This window comes from Myotis yumanensis, unplaced genomic scaffold, assembly GCF_028538775.1.
Source record: "Myotis yumanensis isolate MYYU_CA2020_CCGP unplaced genomic scaffold, mMyoYum1.0.hap1 SCAF_6, whole genome shotgun sequence".
Lineage (NCBI taxonomy): Eukaryota > Metazoa > Chordata > Mammalia > Chiroptera > Vespertilionidae > Myotis > Myotis yumanensis.
Window position 1 is genome coordinate 46565066 of NW_027223757.1, and position 22573 is coordinate 46587638.

Below are 22573 nucleotides of genomic sequence, written 5' to 3' on the forward strand. Positions count from 1 at the left end.
AGATGAAGAAATGAGTGGTGTTGTTTTTCTTTGTTGTTTCCTTGCTTTCTTTTTCTTTTCTTAAAATGTTGTTGCTTTTTCAATGAATACAATATAGGTGTTAGGAAAAATGTTTTAAGGTCTTAGAAATTCTTATACATTCTTGCATATTATGGTTTGGAAAGTCTTAATGTGATGAAATGAGCCAATGTGTTTGCTGCATTGGTTAAGATATAAGGATAAAACCTAATTCCAACTCTCAAGGATTTTATATAAAGAAATGAACGTGATATAATTAATATTTTTATTAAAAAGAAAATGAGATGTATAAAGTGCTGTGGGAAAGTACACAGGCATATCTGACCTGTGCTTTGGAGGCTCAGAAGAATTTGTGTTCTAGAAATGGGCATCCCACTCATCAGAAAAGGCGTCGGCAAAGTCACAGAGAGAAGAAAATACATGGTAGATTAGGGGAACAAAAAAATAGCCAATTTTGGCTAGAGCAAGGGGGGGTACCAAGAATCATATGTAGTAAGTGGTAATGGAAGACTAAGGACATACATGAGGCATCATAACTTCAGGAGTTGTAAGCAAATGAACCACTGTATTGAGAGGTAATCCTCATGGAAAAATTGTTCATCTGAATAGAAGTGGAGACAATAAACAGGTTGGGAATAACTGCTCTAGTCACTGGAAATAGTTGCTTTAGTCAACAGAAAAGCTGACTGTTTCTAAGCAGAGAATTGACTTGATCGGGGAGTAAGGAGACTCTAGTAACTCACTAAACAAGAGGAAAGGAAGTCAAGTGTCTAGTTACACACTGCAGTTAAACACATTAATTGAGCCTCTGCTCTCTCTTCCAAACTACGTTACAGTGACAGTAACGAGATTTTAGTTTTTTAAACCTAAAATGACAAAGGGCAATGGAGAGGAGCCAATGGCAACAATTTTGAAGCTGGCAAACTAGATGGATGAACAAAAACTGAATTAGCAGACCTGAGAAATAGGAAGAGGAGAAAAATTACCAAGTTACATTACACAATTCTCAAGAGAGATTGGTGGCATCAGGTGACTCTGTGAATGTAAGTGAATTGGGGGCTACTAGTATAAACAGAAGAATTAATTGAAAGTTTGTTTAGGTAGAAGACAGTCTTATAGGGAAGGAAAAATTTTTACCTCTACCCATCTTAGGTCTTCAGCAGGGACTCTAACAAAAAGACAGATTTTTTTTTTAAAAAAAAGAGAAAAACAAGTGTATTAACACGGGCTGTTCACATCACACGGGAGAAACCTAAACCAAAAGTCAGTCATAGTGGCAGCTTAGAATTCCAGGCTATACAGCATTTTCAACAAAGAACAATACATTTTTGGAGAAATGACATGACACAGGAAGGTAGTTCTAAGCTTTCAGGAGCAGCAAACTCTGGGAGGAAACTAACAGAGTGAAGTTTGTTTGCAGATTCCTCTGCTGCCCTCTCTGGGCTGATAGGAGTCTATCTCCAGTGAAAGAATTTATATTCTGCCTAAGGCAGAAAAGCAGGAGCCTTTCTGGGTTTGCTCCTTCTTCATTACATTCAGATCAAAATGCTTTTTATGCCAGAGGCATACTTTGGGGTGATGTACTCCAGTTTCCTTTATCCCCTCTATTTTTATTTCTATTGTATAAAACCAAGACAATCTCTCTCATTGGCAGGAGACCAGAGATTTGTTCCTTGTGGATTGTAAAATAGAGGGTCTTTGGATTGGGCAACAGCAATCAGATTTGAAGGCAAGATTATTGTATGAGCCTGGCTGGCGTGGCTCAGTGGTTGAGTGTTGACCTATGAAGCAGGTGGTAACAGTTTGATTCCCTGTCAGGGCACATGCCCAGGTGGCAGGTTCTATCCCCAGTGTAGGATGTGCAGGAGGTGGCTGATCAATGATTTTTTTCTCATCATTGATGTTTCTCTCTCTCTCCCTCTCCCTTCCTCTCTGAAATCAATAAAATTATATTTTAAAAAAGATTATTGTAGGAAACCAGGGGTATTAAGTGAAAATTTAGTCTCACTCTGAGACTCTAAGTGTTCTTTTTCCTCTCATCTATAATAACAAAAGGGTAATATGTTAATTAGACTGGACATCCTTCCGGATGTCCTTCTGGGGCTCCTGCTACGAGGGCCAGGGGCAGCGGCAGGGGCTGCTGCCTCGGCCCTCAGAGCCCCTTGCACGAATTCCATGCATCGGGCCTCTAGTTTACCATAATGCTGGTAGCTCAGCTTGCACCATCCGTGCAGAAATTGGAGGGTTTTCCCTGGGGAAACTGATCAGCCCCGAAGAAAAGCTTTAAAAAAATTGATGTCGGATGTATCTCCCCAAGTCCAGTCTGGCCCTCCAGTTGAGCTCCTCATTGACAGTCCCACTTATTTGCACCAGGCTTCCAAGCTGCCCACTGAGTGAGCCATTCTGAAATATAAGCTGCCACCTCAGGACCAGTAAAGTTTCTGATATGAAAGACAGACCAAAACAAAAACAGAGAAACAGACGATGCGCAAAGACCTCAAAGAGATCAGTCATTACGGTGTTCTGTGAGACAAAAGAGATTGTGTCCATGAAACATAATCAGTAATATGAAGTGGAAAAGAGAACAACAACAACAAAAAAAACTATTGAAAATTTAAAATGTGATAGAAGAAATGAAAAAAGACCCTGTAAGAAGATTGAAAGTAAAAGTTAAAATCTCCCAGAATACAGTGGAAAAGAGGAACATTCCAAGCAGTTCAACATCCAAATATTTAGGAAATTCAGAAAGAGAAACAGGGAATACAGAAAAGATTAATTTTCCATTATATATGTGCATATATATTCCAATTATAGCATATAATAAGTACATAATCTATATACATAGATTATATAAAACATATAGTATAGATATATATACACACACACATGTATACAGGGTGTTCAAAAAATGTATACACACTTTGAATGATTATATAAAGCCAGTGTTTATTAACATACAGTTCATTTTTTAAATTTAAAAGAATCTACAGAAATGAACAATTTTTTCTGTCAATGCCTGTTTTCAAACTGATGACTGTTCTGGTCCAGACACTGCTGATAACTCAAAGCAATGGAATCACAAACATCAAGAATCATTTCATTCAGTATTTGTGTGCCCTCAACTCTTTGACTGTTGCCAATTTTTTACTGTAAAATTTATTTTTTATGTATCCCCATAAAAAAAGTTCAGTGGTACTTTAGGGTAAATTTTCTTTGTTCAAAGCTTATTTTGGCTTCACCCATTATTTCAAATCAGTTAAAGCTTAAAAAAAGAGTGAAAATTAAGTGAGTTGTCAGCTGTTAAAGTATGTATACATTTTTTGGACACTCTTCATATATGAATCCCACTATTAAAAGGCATAAATTTCTCTCTGAGTTGAGTGCTCAGGAAAATGGGTAGAACTAGATTCACACTAAAGCACATCCTTGTGAAAGTTTAGAATACTAGTGACAACAGAAATGTCCTTCACGATTACAGAGAGATAGAAAATACTATGAGGAAGAGAAGGAGGTGTTCATAAAATGATCAAGAATAAAAATATTACAGGCAATAGCAACACTGGAGATGAGAAGGTAATTATTTTTATCCTAGAATTCTACACTCCTGCATAGTCTCAAGCAAATGTGAAGGTAGAATTTTAAAAGTCCGGGAAAATGTACCTCTTATGCACCTTTTCGCAGGATGCTATGTCAGCAAAATGAGGAGTTGCACCTGGAAAGGAGACCTGAGGTCTGGAAAACAGAACCATCCCAGGAGTTGGAAGAAAGAACTCGCCAGAAGGATGGTGAAGGAGTCTAAATAGGGTAGAAATGCGGCTGCCTGGGTGGGGCTGGGAGGTGGTGCCAGTCTTCAAGGAACAGGTCTAGGGTTCAGTGAGAGAAGTCTCACTTGTTCCAGTGAGATCAAGCTGAAAGGACAGCTGAGCTCTTCGACTGTATCGAGAAGATATTGACACAACAGGGGAGAATTTGTGGTTGAGCTCATGACAGAAAAAAATAAGCAAAAAAACTTACGAGGAAACAAATTGTTCAGTGGAGAAGAGAAAGACATCATATTAGGGTACCTAAATCAATAAAAGCATTTACTAAGTCGCAGCAATGCAATCACTTATCCAATCAAGACTCCAGTATATTTATATTTGAAGGATGAAGATTGCAAAGTGTGTGGTGAAAGCTGGGGAGAAAGAGCTAAATTTTCATCATCTACTGTAAGAAATCAATAGTCAATGCCTAACATTAAAAAGTCAAGCAGGAGTGATATACACAAGTTATTTAAAAGGATGTACACATGCCAAAAGAAGTATTTAGAAGAACTAGAAATAGTTGGCTGTGGGGATCAGGAAAAGGAAGTGGGAGGAAGTCTAAAATTAGCTGAGTGTGAGTTGAGGCAGGAGCAGTGAAGAAAGGAGATTTAGAGTAGATGAGAGCTATAAAATTAAATCTGTGGGACTGGGCAACTAGTTGGATAAGGAAAGAGTAGGAAAAAGATGTCAGGGGTTTTAGCCAGGGTAACAGAGTACAATAAAGTTGCCAACAGACTTAGAAAATCCAGAGAGACAGGAGTTATAATGGGGGCAGATAAAGGGAGATAAAGGAACATAGCAGAAATACAATGACTTGTAAAGACCCTGACTCTGCCTGTTTGTATATGTGGTCTTGAGCAGACCACCTAACCTTCATGGGTTGCTGTGTCATTACCTTTAAAGCGGGAGAAGCAGCGGGGCATAGTGGTGAAGAACCCAGACTCTGGAATGTATCATTCAGGTTCAAATACCAGCAAGACCCCATTCTCCCAGCCCATTTACTAGCTATGTAGAGATTGGCTGCAAAAAAGGAGGAAAAACAGGAGTTCCTACATGTTTGTTTTGTTGAATGCTCAGTCTCTCTACAATCCAAAGCATCTCTCATGTGCTTGAGGAAAGCAGAAAAAAATTTTAGATGACAAAAAATAAAAACAAATACAACAGAGTCTTTAGGATAGACTGACACAGTGATAACTAACCAGACATGACTTACACTAGTTTTATGGCATATCCGTGGTCCCATCCTACTCAACATCTTAGCCATTCCTTCTCTTTTGAGTACTTCATGCTTCTTTGAAATGTTATGTGTACTACTTCATCGTTAAAAAATTTACATGTGAGAAATTGAGCGCAATTCACAGAATATCTATTGCACCCTCCAAAATGCCTATGTAATCAGAATTCTGGGCTTTGACGTTGTGCCTTTGCAGAAGTGGAAAGACCCCCTCCCCCGCCACCACCACCACCAGAAAATCCTCCATGTCCTACAGATGTGTCACTTTAAATGGCCAATCTTAGAGCAAGAGAAATGCAGACAAAGAGAGGCACTTAAAGTTTCATTGCCCACCAAAAAACTCACTTTTGCATGTTTCTGCTTCCAATGAACCATGCTATAATTCCAATGTGAAATTTATCCTCTATTTATGGTGACTTATTGCTACTGGCAAGGATTCCTCTGGTTCTAGGTAAACTGTTAAACCAAGACTCCACACTAATGATTCCACACTAATCATTAAATGTGCTAAAGAGATATGACCCACTCTAAGCTAGTCAACAGGATAGACAATATTTTGGTCATCATGCAAAGTTTTTCGCAGCAAAGCATGAATTTCTTAGGCCCAACAAGACACATGCAGCATGGTGGGGTGGGAGGCATCAGCTTTGCAGGTAGAGAATTCCTGTGTGATATGTGTTTTTGGCCCATACTTAAAACATCGGTTTCCTCATCTATAAAATGAGGATAATAATACTTTTCAGGGTTATTGTGAGGGGTAAATGATAAACATAAATATGGGCCCAACTCAGGGTCTGACATATATGTAGAACGCGATATATATATATTTTTAGTTATTTTGTTTATTTATCTGTGAATAATAATAATAATAAAAGAATCGCTCCTGGATAAATGATGACAAAATTGATCTTTTGTCATCAGCTCTTTTTCATTCTATTATGGCCAGAGAGGTGATGGTCTGTTGGCCCTGCAGCTTTAATCTCCATAATCATTTTCAGCGGGGGAGGGCTGAGAAACACAGTCTTGGTAAAATGCCAGACACTCTTGGTTGTTCCATTGATATTAATTAATCCTCAGTAGCAGCATTTTGGCAACAGACTGACTCGTGTGACCTTTCATGCTGGATTATTCTGACATGATTCCTTTTCTCAGCCAAGCCCTATAAAACCTCCGTAGGCTGTTGGCAGAATTCCACGAGCACTACAGTTTCCTGAGAAGTCTGAAATTGGCACCTTAAATGTGTTATTGCTAAATAAGTGAAATGTGAGACATCACAATTCTGGTGATGGAAGATGCCCAAGTAATCATTGTAAATATGCAAAAATTCCCACTCTCAGCTCTTCGTATTTGCGGGGGCTCGGGAGGCCGGATTCAGGAAATAGGCTCCTACCTGCTGCCTCCATCGTCCAGAAGGCCTGTGGTTACTCAGCATGCCCACTCACCGTGATAAGGGTGATTGCTGGCAAAACAACTGTTTCTCTCAGAGGATAAGCAGCTTAAATTTATTGCCTTGGGTTGTATCGGCTTTACATTAGCTTTAGCCCCCCCTCACTTTCCGCCTGCTGTTTATGAAAAGGTTTCTTATGTGATTTTATTCTGTATTTGAAATGAAGGCAGCAGGAGTCACAAAGCTGAGACAAAGAGAAGGCGCTTCTAACCTTACCCGGGCCCCTTTCTGTCTGAGATGACAGTGCCCATGCACCAACCGAGGCAGGCAAGGACATAATGTTCTAATCATCTTTTGCATCCCTGAGACTGCAGGCTCTCGTGTAAGGTGTTTAATGCAACTTAAAAATCTACGGTGAGGATGATTCTCAAGAACTTGGTAATAATAGTTATTATTTTGCAATGGGAGATGCTGTTACTACTATTCATTCTATCTTTTTCTTAGAATTACACAGCACTTACTACAATGGGTTGAAATGGTCATTTTACTTTTTTATCTCCTCCACCATATTTTAAGATTTGTGTCTTAAGTGATTTTATTCTGTATTTGATGTGAAATCTATCCCAAGCACCTGGAACTATGACCCATACAGAGTGCACCATTCAATAAATACTTGCTGAATGAGTGAATGATGAGGCCTAAGTAAGTCATGAGGTCATCTGTGGAACACAAATGATAATGAGGTAACCAAAAATTTACAAACTTAGTCTGATGAAAATTAGTATTTTCTAAACTCTACGTATGTTCTCCTCACTTCCAACCTGTTCAGTTAACTCTGACTTATCCTTCGGGAAAGGGAGTTTCTCAAGGAACCCTTTTTCATGCTATTTATGTTTTAAGCTTTGTAAGTGCAGAGGCCATGGCTATTTTTGCCCAATGTTCTATTGAGAGCCTGGCATGTTATAGACACTCAACTATTTGTGGAAAAACTACTCTGCTCTGACTGCTCCTCTTTTCTCTGCCTCCTACCCCACTGACTGAGCACTCATCACGCTTCATTTAGACCACTGCAGTCATCTTTGGCTGAACTTCCTACATCCACCCATCACCCCTTTAGAATTGGTACTGGACACAGCTGCCAAAATAATCTTCACCAAGCTGTGCTTAGGCCGTAAGCTTTCTGTTCTCAAATTGCTTTCAATTTACTTCTATTTATTAAGTTGCAAACAGGTACTTTGAAGTTGTACACCAGTTGCTCTTCACAATATTTTGAAATCTCATTTCTCCAGAGTTTGTTGTGTTACTCAACCCATTTTTGCTTTGTCTTTAAATGTGTACATGCTTCTCTCTCGCTATACCCAGTTTTTTGTCTTTCCCTCAGTCATGAAGGAAAGGTCTTCTGAGTCATGTTTCTATTGCATCTCCCATGTGCCTTACTAGTACAGTACATGTGTGAAAAAGACCAGGAAATATTTTAGCTCTGTGGAAGATAAGCTCTCAACATGAACAGCAGGTAACATGAGAAATGAGCCACACACATAGAGAGACTAAAGTATTGAATAATCTGAATGAAACTATAAAATAAGTATAAGCTGATCCTAGAAATAAATAGCTTTCCCTTCCAGCAGGGGAAAGGGAGAGAAGGAGGCAGCAGGGAGTGGGGGGTCCCACCATGCTCTGTCACTGCCACCTCACTGATTCTCTGAGCTGCAGGAGAGTGGCATGGAGGTGTAAGCTTTGGAAGTGAGTGGGATCACACCGGGGTGGTGGTGGTAGATAGGTAGGTAATGGCAGATAAGGATAAACTCTGCCATGTTGGCAGCAGCATCGATTGGCTGCTGGAATGAAGGGGCAGTGCCTGATGAGAATATCCAACCATAGTAGAAATAAATCAGAGGTCTATCCTTGAAGTTATGGGAAATCTCTCAGTCAGCTATCTTGCTAGAAATTGAAAGCACTTAAAATATGAGATGATGTTCATGGTCTCTAAATTTTTTTGCTCTTTTGGAATGTCGTACCTTGCCTTTCAAAAAGAACTACTGTTTCTTGACACTTTAAGATGAGGAAGTACACATTTCATTCACTGGGGATTATAAGTATACTATTGACCTACAAAACCAACTATCCAGATAGTTTTTTTTCCTTAAAAGAAATTATAAATATTAATAAGATTTATGAGTTTTATGATGAATATAAATACAATATTGAACCATAAATATTCTGAATAGCTGTTTATAAGTGTAGCTAACATTAATGAGAAAAATTCCAATTTTGTGATTTTTAAATTACCAAATATTTATGTATCTATGGAATAGATTCAACAAAATATAGATTCAGCCAACTATGTATCAGATCAAATTATTTTTAGTGTTTTTTATTGGCGATCTCTGAAAAGTTGTGAATGAACTTGAGTTTAATGGATTGTTGACGTTAGACACAGATGTAGGAGTCAGTTGAAAGTGTGACCTACCCCAATTGCTTAGTTAAGGTTCTTGTGGTATATGACATTATTGTCCCTAACATTTCACCCCTTTTTATATCCAGGCCCTTTACCATGTTGATATTGGGTGAAAAGTGATAACCATTATGACAGGCTTTTGATTATGAAAATCAGGATCTGTTTATAGATCAAGCAATATCTGGCAGCTGCCAATATATTTCATTACCAGAGTCACATGATCTACTGGCCATCATCAAACATCCCTACGGGTCAAAATATTCTGAGTATCACTAGGTGACTGAGCTTTTAAAATTTAAAGTGTCTTACCTTGTCATTGATAATAAAATGACATTTGATCTCTGCTATTTTGGAGTCTTCCCTATAATGAGGGAACCCATCTTAATGGCATTATACCAAAGTCATTACTGGCCTAGAAATGAGGGCAAACATAGATATTTTTAATGATATCCTTACTAATAGATTTCTTAGCTTTGGTTGGTATGTGTGGGTATGAAGCTTATCCAAGATAAATCCATTTCAACAAACCATCCTTGTCTTAGTATTCCTTTCTCTATGTTGTGCTGGGAAAACACTAGCATCTCTACTTCATTAAACTTAGGCCATCACTGAGTCCAAGTTTCAGTCAACCAATTAAACTGTTAGAGCACATTCTAGCCATACAAGCTAGCACGTTGAAACCAGTATCTCTAGTAAATGTACTCATATCAAAGAATTCAGCCTGATATAGAATTACTAGAGGCCCAGTGTATGAATTCGTGCATGGGTGGGGTCCGTCTGGCCTGGCCCCAATCGGGGTAGATAGGGGCCGGGCCTGTTGGGAGGAGGTGGGGGGGCTGATCTGGGGTGGGGGCCAACTGGGGGGGAGGGGCTGTGGGATGATTGGGGTGGTGAGGGGCCCATCAGGGGTGGGGCCAGATGGGGGGAGGTGCCACTGGGTGTTGGCCAGCTGGCCCCACCCCCAGATCCGGCTGGTTCACTGGCCACAATGGGCATCATAGTGACTGGTCATTCTGGTCGTTATGGCATTCTGGTCGTTATGGAGTTCTGGTCCTGGCTTTTTATATATATATGTAGATAATATGTCTTCTAGGTATAATAACCTAAAAAATTATTCACATACATGTTCTCCAGGATTCTCCAATATACATTAGCAAAATACTATTGCAATTCTTATGGTGTACTACTACTTTCTCTTTGGTTATGCTTATATTTGACCCTCTGGAGTCTGTAAGTTTATATTTCATCTTGTGGCAAGGGGGTGGTTTAGGTGCATCTCGAGCAGAATAAGCATCCCTAGTAAGACATCTGTCTCAGGTGAAGTTATTATAGGATTTATAAGTAAAGGAAGGACAGTCTCCTTACATAGGCGAGCAAGTTCATTCTCCTGATAGGAGAGAATGATTGACTCAGGATTTGAAGATTCTCAGTTTTGTTTGAATGGAGCCAGATATCCCATTAACTGGTTCAAGGTCCAAATAGTGCCATAAATTTTACACGAGAAAGCTGGCAAAGCTTCAGATTCCACTTTTGTAACCAGATATTAAATTTTGTATTTAATTTTAGTTAATTATTTAAATTAAGTTTTTCCAGTTCTGATGATTACTGGTGTCTCTGTCTCCTGACCAGTTTCTGGCTATTACAGAACATAACTTACAAAACCATTTGTTAAAACACTGACTAAAAGTTAATGTCGAAGTTAAAGTAGCAAAGTAAGGACATGATGGTGGCAACGATGATAAACAACACGGACTCAGGTGTGTGACAGATTCTATTGAATCCACTTGAGGTTTTGCATAAAGAAAATGACAAGCTCAACTCAAGTCACAGACTGAGGACCAAAGAGTTCCATAGCATATATAAAAGAATCTTTAATTTCTTGAAGTTACGTGGCAGATATTGCTGGAAAACAAGTCTTCTTCTCTAGTCTCGTCTCCTCCAACACCCGCTATTGGCAGAGCCTAACATGAAGTTAGCTGGCAAAGAAGAACAGTAGTTTGCAGAGTTCTGATCCAGCATTATAAAGTAGGGAAGAGACAGGTGGGTTTGGCTCTGAGAGGCAACAAGATAAAGGCTTATAAGGCAAACCAATAGTAGGCACAGATAAGCAGCTTGAAATTGAAATGAGTAAATCCGTTTCTAACTGAAAAAAAAAAAAGCATAGATTGCTCTGTGATTCATAAGAAGAACTTGAACATTTCTGTGGGAAGAGATAAAAAAGGAATTCATAATTTAACCATTCATTTTATAATCATTTTTCTTAGTACAAAAACTGTACCTTTAAAGTAGCAAGGTATGCAGATCCCCACTCTATGGAATTTCAGAAATGAAAAATGTTTTTTAGTTTTCTGGTCTATTTTCTTGTCTTTGGCATGTCTGGATTACAGACTACTGATATTAGTCCACTGCATTCAAGCCAAAACTAATTGCTGTTTTGAGATAATATACCTGCATGGAGTAAGGTGGAATAAGGGACTAATGAAAGGTTAATTAAATCAAGGCAGTTTTTGTTAATGGTTAGCCATCTGTTTTTTATTGGGCAAGTGTAATGACGTCTCTGGCTCTTGGTTTCTTTATCTGTGAAATGAAATTTTTGCAGTCTGGTACCTTTACAACTCCATACCCATGAAAGTATCTCAGAGGATGTCCTTACTTTCCACTGGGATTAGAGGAGGCACCTATAACAATAACGAGTCAGAACCACATTCCCAGTTACCTGATTTACCAGTTATGTGCTAAAGAGGAGGAGAAGCTTTCAATTCTGAGAATGAGAATGTACAGATGCACCAGTGTTGGTGGGTTTTATGGTAATGAGTCAAATTATCATGAGTTGGGAATTTTCAGCTGCCATTTTTAAGTGTATGAGAAATGTTACTATAGCAGAATTGAAGAGTGTTTAGCTCATTAAAAGACAGAAGCAGCAAAATACTAAATTTCTTTCTTTCTTTTTTTTTTAGGTTTAAGATTTGACAGTAGCGCTGGTGAAATTTTAAGGTTTCAAATGTGCCTGTCCATCCATATTCATGATGCTGTATTTTATCTGTAAGTGCGACCCACCAGGTTTATTTTAGATGATCTTGTTAGCACCCTGACAAACAGTGAACCTCTCATCTTTAGGACTCGGGAATGTGGAACTAAAGATTTGACACGGTAGGGAGGGTGATAAAAGGGAGAACTGGGATAAAAGGTCTTCTATTCGTGTTCAAATATCAGCATGAAAAGATTTCAGTGGTCAGAAATGAGTCTGAAATTTGGGGAGAAAAATGTATAAAATACTATAGCAATTGGAGTACAGAATATTTATTTCAGTATGTTAAGTTATTCAGTTATTTCAGAGTGAAGGAATATTTTCAGTGGTATTTCTTATTGTTTAGTAACTTAAAGAATTATATTTGACTATTTCAAAAGAAATAAGTCTTAGCTACTGAAGCAACAGTTTCTACCCTTTTGACCAAGGACTTTAGTTTTGGTTAGGTTATTTTCTAACATTCTTGTAAAAAGAAAAAACATTTTAATGAAAAAACAATAACATAGAAACCAGGTTTTGGCAACTTTTAAGGTAATCTCCTTAGAAATTCACAGTAATAACAAGAGGTCTTGCAGTGAAGTTCCTACACTTATTAATTTAATTTCCATTTCCAATGTCTAGTCATTTTTTTCTCTCTCTCTCTTTCAAAACGCTGGATTCTGGGATAGATGTGTATGTGTTGGTATAAGGAAGAGGAGAAAAAGAAAATCCACTTTTAAATATGATCGTAATCTGTAAAATAATTAGTTCCTTTTTACAACTCAATAATGTTAGTAATATACTTTTTAAAAAATACACTAAAATGTGTCTAACATGTTAGTAAAAAGCCAGTTAGGGATTATGTAATGAGGAGTTTGGGTCATTCTTCCACTTCATATTATACTAGTAGCCCGGTGCACAAAATTTGTGCACTCGAGGGGGGGGGTCCCTCAGTTATTAAACATTTTACAGCACAACACTGACCACATTGGTAGAGGTGGTGGTCTTGTCAGAATGTGTTATATTATGCAGATGAAAATCTATTTAAACAGATTTGATGTAGATATTTTCAAAGATGGAAGAATTGTCCCTGTCAACTATTTTAGTTGATTCATATCTTCAGTAATTGTCATCATTGCAAAGTTTTCAGTCCCCATAAGGATTGCTGGATATAATAGGTCATGCGCTGTCCCTGTCCTTTGTAGCCTTTGTTACCTTAAGGACTCTAGTTTTCCATTTATATGTTTACGTACCAACCTTACCGGCTTAAAAATGTAAGCTTTTAACACTGCTCTCTCTGTTCCGTATCCTTTCGATAAAAAGTGGAGTTGGGTTGCAGCACAGGAGAGAAATTCAGAAGGGGAATATTGAAGTAATGACTACAGTAGGAGAAGAGGGAACCTGTTTCCCTGGCCACAGGCGTTGGCGCCCTGGACCACAGGGCTGGTAGCTTCTCTGGGTGGCTGCAGCCTGGGACCTCTGGCCAGTAGCTTGTCCATCTCCTGGGCTGCAGCCAGCCCCAGGCACTGGCGCCAGGACCAAAGGTGGGCGGCTTCTTCTTCTGGGGGCTTCTTCTTCTTCTGTGCTTCAAGGGAGGGTAGTCAGTTAAGTGTCATGCAGAAATAGGCATCACCAATTGCAGAAGCCGGGTGTGGGGCAGGGAAGCCCCAGCCAGGGAAGCTGGCTGAGGCTGCTTCCCTGCCCACGCACCTGGCTTCTGTGATCGCCCCTGCACTGGGCTTCTGGGGTCACCCATCCCAGAAGCCGGGTGCGGGGCAGGGAAGCCATGGCTGGGGAGCTGGCGCACCCAGCTTCTGTGGTCATGGATCGCAGAAGCTGGGTGCGGGGCTGGGAAGCCACGGCCTGGGACACTGACGGCGAATGCTTCCCTGACCTGCACCCAGCTTCTGCGAAGGATGCTTCCCTGACCCGCACCCAGCTTCTGCGGCTGACGCTTCCCTGACCCTCACCCAGCTTCTGTGGTCACGGATTGCAGAAGCTGGGTGTGGGCCTGGGAAGCTCCCAGGACTGCCAGCTTCGCCCTGCCCAGCTCTCATCGCTGGCTCCACCCCTACTTCCCAGGGCGGCAAAGGCGCTGGATTCTCCCATCATGGCTGGGGGGCAGGGCAAAGGAGGCCCTGGGGGCTGCCTTTGCCCTGCCCCCCGGCTCTTAGCTCCCCCTTGGGTTTCCCATCACTGTCAGTGGCAGGGGGCTTCTTCCTGCTTTCCCTTTCACCTCCCTGCATTGTGCCTACATATGCAAATTAACTGCCATCTTAGTTGGTAGTTAATTTGCATATCACCCTGATTAGCCAATGAAAAGAGTAGCGGTTGTACGCTAATTACCATGTTTCTCTTTTATTAGTGTAGATTTGACAGAATGAGTGCATGTGTAAACGATCTATGTTCAGTTTGAAGAGTGTTCGGTACCTGTTTGGCCGAGCTACTTCTGAGCACTTCTAGTTCCATTTTGAGAGTGAAATTGTAGAGCTCTTGAGAAAATAAATGAGTGAAAACTTGGTGTAGAGACTTCTCATTTCAATATTTGTCATTCAAAGCATCCCTTACTCTTACCAATGTAAAATAAAAAGACCATACCCCCATTTATTCTGCGAATCATCTTCTCCACTGAGCCAAAAGAATCTCACAGAAAAGAAAATGTTATAGGTAGCCTCCAGAGACACGGCAGTGATGATGATTATCTGCATCCTAGATAAGGATGTCTGTTCCTGGCAAAATGAATTAGTCTGACTAAAACTTCAAATGAATCTTATTTCTGCCTCCTCACTGCCTTTAGTACTTATCTCATTTTATGGAGATTGCTTGTTTAATTCTCTGCCTCCACCCGGTGAGCTGGGGAGGGCAGGGCTTCTATACACAAGGACAGAGTGAGACATGGAGGAGAGGCAGTGCCACACGTGGCGAAGACCCTGTCTCTGGGCTGCTGTCCGAGCCTGTCACTACATGTTTGACTTTGGTGAGTTTCTGTAATGATGTTGTTCTTCCCATTCCCCATGTATTAAATGGGCGTAATAATAGCACCTCCTTCTTAGAGTTGTAGTGAACATTCTATGCAAGAGCACATAATGGAGAACTTAGCAACCTTCCAGTGCAGACTGGAATGGAAGCTATGATGATCACTCTGAGCTCGGCGTGTCAGCATTTTGAAAAACCCTAACTTAACTCTGGTGCCGTGTCACATATAGAAATTTTTTGATATTTGCAACCATAGTGAAACAAAGACTTATATTTTTGATATTTATTTTATATATTTAAATGCTATTTAACAAAGAAAAATCAACCAAAAAAATGAGTTCACGTGTCACCTCTGACACGCGTGCCATAGGCTCGCCATCACTGCTCTAGGTTGATATATTCACAGAGAAGAGGAAGATCAGGGAAAGTCTCACAGCGGGGAGTGGGAAGATCTTACATTCTGTTCTGAAATGTGGAGTTTGAGCTACCAGCTCTAAGTAATTTATCCAATAAAAAAGGTTCATAAGAGAGAAATTGGGCTGCAAACAGGAGGAAGTTGAAGCTATGGGAATTAATTAGTTCTACATCTGAGAATAATGTATTGAGACACGAGAAAGGAAAAATAAAAGGAGGAACACCAATATTTATGAAAAGGGGCAGCTTCAAAAAAATTAAGAATGAGAAATCAGGAATTTGGGAGGAAAACTAGTTGGGAACATAGGAAAGTATCCATTTCGAGGAGCTATCCAGCATGCTCATGCAGAACACAGCTGTTAGACATTCCCATTGGCTTTAGCACCTAAGGGACTGATGCCAACTTTAGTTTGAGGAGCACAGGAGCCAAAGGGCCAGAAGCAGAGGGGCTGCAACATGAAGAAGCAAACTGGGCCTCTGGGTGTGGGCCACTGTTTCTAGAAGCTTGCTTGGGACTGGGGAACAGGGAGAGATTTGGGAATGTTTATACATACATATAAATTATATTTCAGAAAGGAAGAGAGATAAGATAGAGGAGAAAGAATACATCTGGAAAAGCAGGTCTCCGAGGATCTGTTCCTCTTTGATTTTTCTATTTTGACTTCTCAGATAAGTAAGAATTGTAAATCCAAAAATTGTAAATTCAAATAATAATGAATTGTTATTCTTGGCACTTTCTTACGTAAGATCTGTTTTCATGCCTCCATGAGGGAATGTGTTTTGTCCTGCTATATACACCTTTTCTGTATTTTTTCTTAAAATAAATAATGACATATGCAAGGGAACACTGAGATAGAAACATCACATGTCTAGGGATCATTCTCTATGCCAAACAGAAATAGCTCTTTTTGATAGCTGTTCCTGTTAATATACCACCTCTAGGAAGAGCAGGAAGGTGCTGTGCCTCAGTCAGAAAACTGTTTTCTATGTTAAAGTCTCCAAAAAGAAGGTAATTGAGTGATTTCATCTGTCTATAAAGGTAGCAGTTCCTCTCTCTCTCTCTCTCTCTCTCTCTCTCTCTCTCTCTCTCTCCCTCCCTCTGTTTAAAGAGTCTTGGGGGTCAAAATAAAACTCAAATAATTAAAGATATACTTTTAAATCTTTCAGTGAAAACAATCACAAATACACTAAGATTTGATCTCAGGATGTGACCCAGGCATTTCTTGGGACCAGCAGTAAATGCGGGCAGCCCCTGAGAGGTGGCTCCCCCACAGAGCGCTGCTCCCACAGTCCTGTTTCATAGCCTGCTCTATACATAGGAACAGTGCCCTTAGGACAACCAATATGCTTTTCTGCTTCAGCATCTGATTGACCCCAGGAAATGAACGGCTGTTAAAGCTGAGGACAAGAATTAGATGATTATCTTTTAATTATTTTGAATAAGTTTTCAATGCATATGTAGCTTGACATGTAAGGAAAAGGTTATTTACATTTATCACTCAGAGAAATTGAATTAAAAGGTCAATAAAAATGGACTTCATGATTACTAAACACATGCCCTTCTAGGCAAAAATACTATGATTTGGGGTCCTCATGTAAATTCTGATTATTGCTCAGGCATTGTGCTACTTACTTCAAAAGCATTCAAAAAGGCTTAATGATTACAATCCCTTGCCATAGACACTAGTTTCTTTAGAAGAGGAGGAATTTAAGTCTCAACTAAATGACTATTCTACATCTTGAGATTTGTTGTATAGGATTTAAAGCTTCGAATGGGAGACCAGTCTTTCTACCAGTTTAAAAATTGTGTGATACTTTGGAGCAACTAAGATATGAGGAAAATATCCTCATGTAGGGGAGGCTGCTTATGTCTAAGAATTTTTCATCTTATCAAAACATCATGAGATACAATTTAAGAATCTTATAATTTAGTTGAATGAAATAAAAAATACGTCCTCAAAACATGGAATTTTATTATTAAATATATACAAAATCAATAGTGATGAATCAATGTCTTTGAAGGCAGCCCAAATAAGGGATTCTGCTGCTTGGAGAAGTATTCTCTCCAGAAACTCTAAGTCCTTATTTGGTTCTGTGATAATTTTAGAAAATAGCCTTGACTTTCTATTTGAAGGAAGTTTACTTGAATCTGCAAATTGTTATTTTGGATGATGAATGCCGCACTGATATAGAACTTCACCTTAAATATGATGGTGAGGGGCACCTCGTTCTAATCATATTTTGATCTTTCTAATGGAAAATAGTTCTTGTTTGTTTGCTTTTAATTTTAGAGGAATCTCTTTGAAATGATGATGGTGTTAGAAACACAGCACCCTACAGTAGGTTCCCACTTATTTACCAGGATAACTGATACAAAAGCTTCAATATCCGTATGCTGCCTACGGTAGTGTATAGAAAATGAGTTCAGATGACCTCCATCTGTCTCCAGATGCTAGACTTCCATTCTTCCTACACTGAGACAAACACTCTACAAAAATAAGTCAAGTTTCAGTAAGCAAAAGCTGCCACTCTGGGCTGAGGGTGCATAATGGCTTTCCTGTTCAGACCGGCAAAGCTGGCTGCGGATCAGTGATTTCACATCAGCTCTGCACCAGCAGGCTTCCGTATGAGGATGATAGATCCTGGCACATTGCTCACACTCATTTTAATGAGAGAGCTTTTGCCTGTATACCGTTGTTGTCATCCTTTTTCTTTGCAAGAATATAAGTATTTACTCACAATTGTTTGGTCAGGAACAAAGCATCAGGTAAGTAGGGGATTGTTCTTATATTACAGGCTGTGATTCAATTATTTCCTCATTTTTATGACCAATTGATGACTACTTTCAAGATAGAAGCAAGTGTTGATTGATAATAGGCATTAAACACTTGCAAATGCTAAGCGTGATATAAAACACATGGAGCCATGTTTCCTGTCATCTAACAGCGCCTACTCTAAGACAATAAGATACCTGTGCCTACTGTCCCACTGGAGCCAATGGAGAGTGACAGGCTGTGAGCAAAACAATACATTCACTAGTCATTCTTAAGTAAGATTTTTTTTTATAAATAGATGATATTTGAGAATGTTTTGAGGAGAAGCAATTGATTATAAATGGGCCCAAGGGAACTTTCTGGGTGTTGTAATGTCCTATATGTTGATTGTGCTGGTGGCTACATGAGTGAATACATTTGTCAAAACAAATCACAGATGTGTTTTTTATATATTTAAATCATACCTTGCCCCTAATTTATAAAGACACGAATGTAAAACCCAGCTAACTGATAGACTGGTCTTTAAAGAATATGAGCAATCAATTCACAAAAAAGGAAATACAAGTGATGCTGAAAAAACTATAGCAATGCTAGACTCCTTTCAAAATAAAGAAAAGGCAAATTAAAACAGCTTGACATAGTTTTGTCACCTATAAATCTGGGCCAAATAATTGATAACAAACACATTGTATGGGAAAACAGGTACTCTCATACTTAACAGGTTGAAGTATAAATTGGTACCATTCCTATGGAGGGTAGTTGGGCAATAACTAACAAACTTACAAACGCATATACCCTTTGAACCTAATAATTATACTTTTAGGGAACTTGTCTAACAGATATATGTTGTATGCATGCAAAATAACACATGCATAATGTATTACTTATAGAATTGTTAATGATGGTAGATGATTGCTAAAAAGTTCAAAAATTAGGGCTGAATGAATTCTGGTACTTGCAAAAGAATAGCGTGTAGCTGTAAAACTGAGAAAGTCTTTATGTACTGGCACAGATACCTCTTGATATTTAAATGAGAAGGTAAAGAACACTTTCCAGGAAGATAGTATAGATGTAATTTTTTCCTATTCCTCTCTTAAATACAAATAAAAATCCTGGACATTATATATGTAAGCAAACAAACACACAGGAAGAGTCTGAAGGGTGGACAGAAGGCACAGCAGACCATCGAAGAATCTATGGCCCAGAAACACAAGGTGGCGAGTGTCCTGTGTTTTCTTTGTGCCTCGTACATTCCAGCCTTGTGGCTGAAAAAGCTGGCATACTTGGAAAGACAAGTGCAGTGCTGAACAAAGATTAAGAGAACCAGACTCCCAACATAGACAAACAGCCGAGGAGAGAGAATTGTCCGTAAATCAGTTTGGTGATAGACTGATAGATTTGAAATAGGTCTTTGAAAAAATATATCAGATGTGTTTTTGCATATCTGTTTGCGAAGAACATTTCCCTGTGCTTGCTGAATTATATCAGTGCATAATTTTCAGTTAATTTTGGGCTGAAAGAAATATCGCTTTCATGTAGCCTGCTCTGTTCCGCTTCTCCTCATATTTGGATTTCTGCTGAGAGTGCACTCCGGGAACCGGAGCATAATTAGTGCTAAGTCCCATTCTAACTCTAGAATAACTGTTATGGCCCTTTGGGAACCTCAAAGATAGAGTCTTCAATTGTAAATTGTCTCATTTCCTTCCTGCACCTCTTCACTTACTGAGGCCTGAATTTATACCTGGGTCTCCCAGATAAGGGTTGGGTGGCTGCCAGTCTGAGCCAGGATGATGGTTTAGAAAAAGACTCTCTCCCATTGACTTCAAGGAGTTTGAACATACCATGGAGAACTATTCCCTGCTGTGACCCATGCTCAGGACTTTGAGGACCACATAGGAAGTTCTGTCTGGGAAGATGCCTCCATCTTGTCTTCGAGGGAGAAAGTCTGTGCCCAAAGGGCTGTTGTCGAGATCAATCTCCTTGTTTTGAGAGCTTCGTGTGAAGTCAGCCCCACTTCATTGCATCGTCCAGTTGTAATAGAAGTCTCTCCATGGCTTAAAAATTATCACCCAATCCTCAGTTTTGGGGACATTCAGGAGACTTCTGTGGTTTGTTAAATCACCATATCCCAGTATTTCACACAACTTATGCTACTGATATTTAACACAAAGAGATGATTTTTTCAAGGTAATTCCATACTGCTTTCTACAGTGGCAGTGTGGCGTTACCTCAAAAAAATTAAAAATGGAACTGCCTTATGACCCAGTGATTCGATTTCTGGGAATTTATCTGAGAAACCTGAAATACTAATTCAAATTAATATTTACATCCCTATGTTCATTGCAGCATTATTTATAATAGCCAAGATTTGAAAGCAGTCCAAGTGTCCATCAGTAGATGAAAATAAAAAAGCTGTAATATGTTTACACAATGGAAAACTACTTAGCCATAAAAAGGGAGAAAATGTTACCTTTTGCAACAGCATGGATGGATCTGGAAAGTGTTATATTAAGTGAAATGAACCAGTCAGAGAAAGACAAGTACCATATGTTTTCACTCATATGTAGAATCTAATATACAAACTGAACTAATAAGCAGAGACAGACTCATAGATAAGAGAGCAGGCATCATCAACAAATCAACAAACGACAAGTGCTAGTGAGGATTGTGGAGCAAAAGGAACCTTTGTGCACTGCTGGTGGGAATGCAGACTGGTGCAGCCACTGTGGAAAACAGTATGGAGTTTTCTCAAAAAGTTAAAAATGGAACTGCCATTTGACCCAGTAATCCCACTTCTAGGAATATGTCCCAAGAAACCAAAAACACCAATCAGAAAGGATATATGCACCCCTATGTTCATAGCAGCACAATTCACCATAGCTAAGATTTGGAAACAGCCTAAGTGCCCATCAGCAGATGAGTGGAATAAAAAACTGTGGTACATCTACACAATGGAATACTATACAAAAAAAGGAATTCTTACCATTTGCAACAGCATGGATGGAACTGGAGAGCATTATGCTGAGCAAAATAAGCCAGATGGAGAAAGATAAATATCACATGATCTCACTCATATGTAGGATGTAATGATCAACATAATTTGATGAACAAGAATAGATCCAGAGACAAGTGGCAGGGGAGCAGGGGCCGGGGGTGGGGGGTGTTTGTTAGAGAGCAACCAAAGAACTTGTATGCATGCATATTAGCATAATCAATGGACACAGACACTGGGGCAGTGGGGGCTTGCCCAGGGTGGGAATGGCTGCGGGGAGGGGGTGAATTGGGGAAAAAGGAGACATATGTAAAACTTTAGACAATTAACACACACACACACACACACACAGAGAACAGGCAGAGAGCTCTGATAGGGGGTGTGGGTGTTGGGGTGGGTGGAGGGATTGATCTAAAAAGAAAAAAGGAAGAGAAAGAACCCATGGACACAGACAACAGTGTGGTGATTGAGGGGTTGGTGCAGTGGTTGGCAAACTGCGGCTCGGCAAACTGTGGCTCGTGAGCCACATGCGGCTCTTTGGCCCCTTGAGTGTGGTTCTTCCACAAAATACCGACTTCTGCGCATGGGCCATGAAGTTTCAATCGCACTGTATGTGCGCGCCCGCACTTGGTATTTTGTGGAAGAGCCACACTCAAGGGGCCGAAGAGCCACATGTGGCTTGCAAGCCGCAGTTTGCCGACCAGGGGGTAGGGGATTGGTGGAGGTGGAATAGAGTATCGGGGGAATAAATGGTGATGGAGCCCAGCTGGTGTGGCACAGTGGTTGAGCAGAAACCTACTTACCAGGATGTCATAGTTTGATTCCCAGTCAGGGTACATGTCTGGGTTTCAGCCTCCACCTCAGTGGGGCGTGTGTGGGAGGCAGCCAGTCAATGATTCTCTCTCATCATTGATGTTTCTATCCCTCCTTCTCCCTTCCTTTCTGAAATCAATAAAAATATATTTAAAAATAAATAAAAAATTTTAAAAATGGTGATGGAAACAAAAGAAAAAAAAGAAATAATTTTGTCTAAAGTAAATGGCTACTAAGGAAATTACAACTATTTGAGAAGAACCAAACATAGTCTAAAGTCTGGACAAAGTGCGAGGGGAAAATAAGGTAGTTTTTGGTGCAGTACTGAGGCCCTTAATATTTTTCTGGGTTAAAATTGGCCTGATAAACTACTTCCTGGAAATAAAATTTAATTCCTCAATGTTCACTCACTCTCCTCAGGGCCAGGGCATTTAATAAAGAATGAAATCTAGATAAAACAGGCTCTAAAATTTAATTATTACTTTAAATATTATATAATGGTCATGTTTTCTTTAAAAGGTCCTTTTCTTTTAGAGATTCATACTAAATACAGCTGAAGTATTATGGTGTCTGGGATTTGTTTCAAAATAATCCATGTGTGAGGAGACAGGACTAAGTAGAAATACAGATAAAAGGTTGGCCAGGAGTTAATAATTGTTGAATTTGGGTGATGGGTATGTGCGTGCTTACTATACTT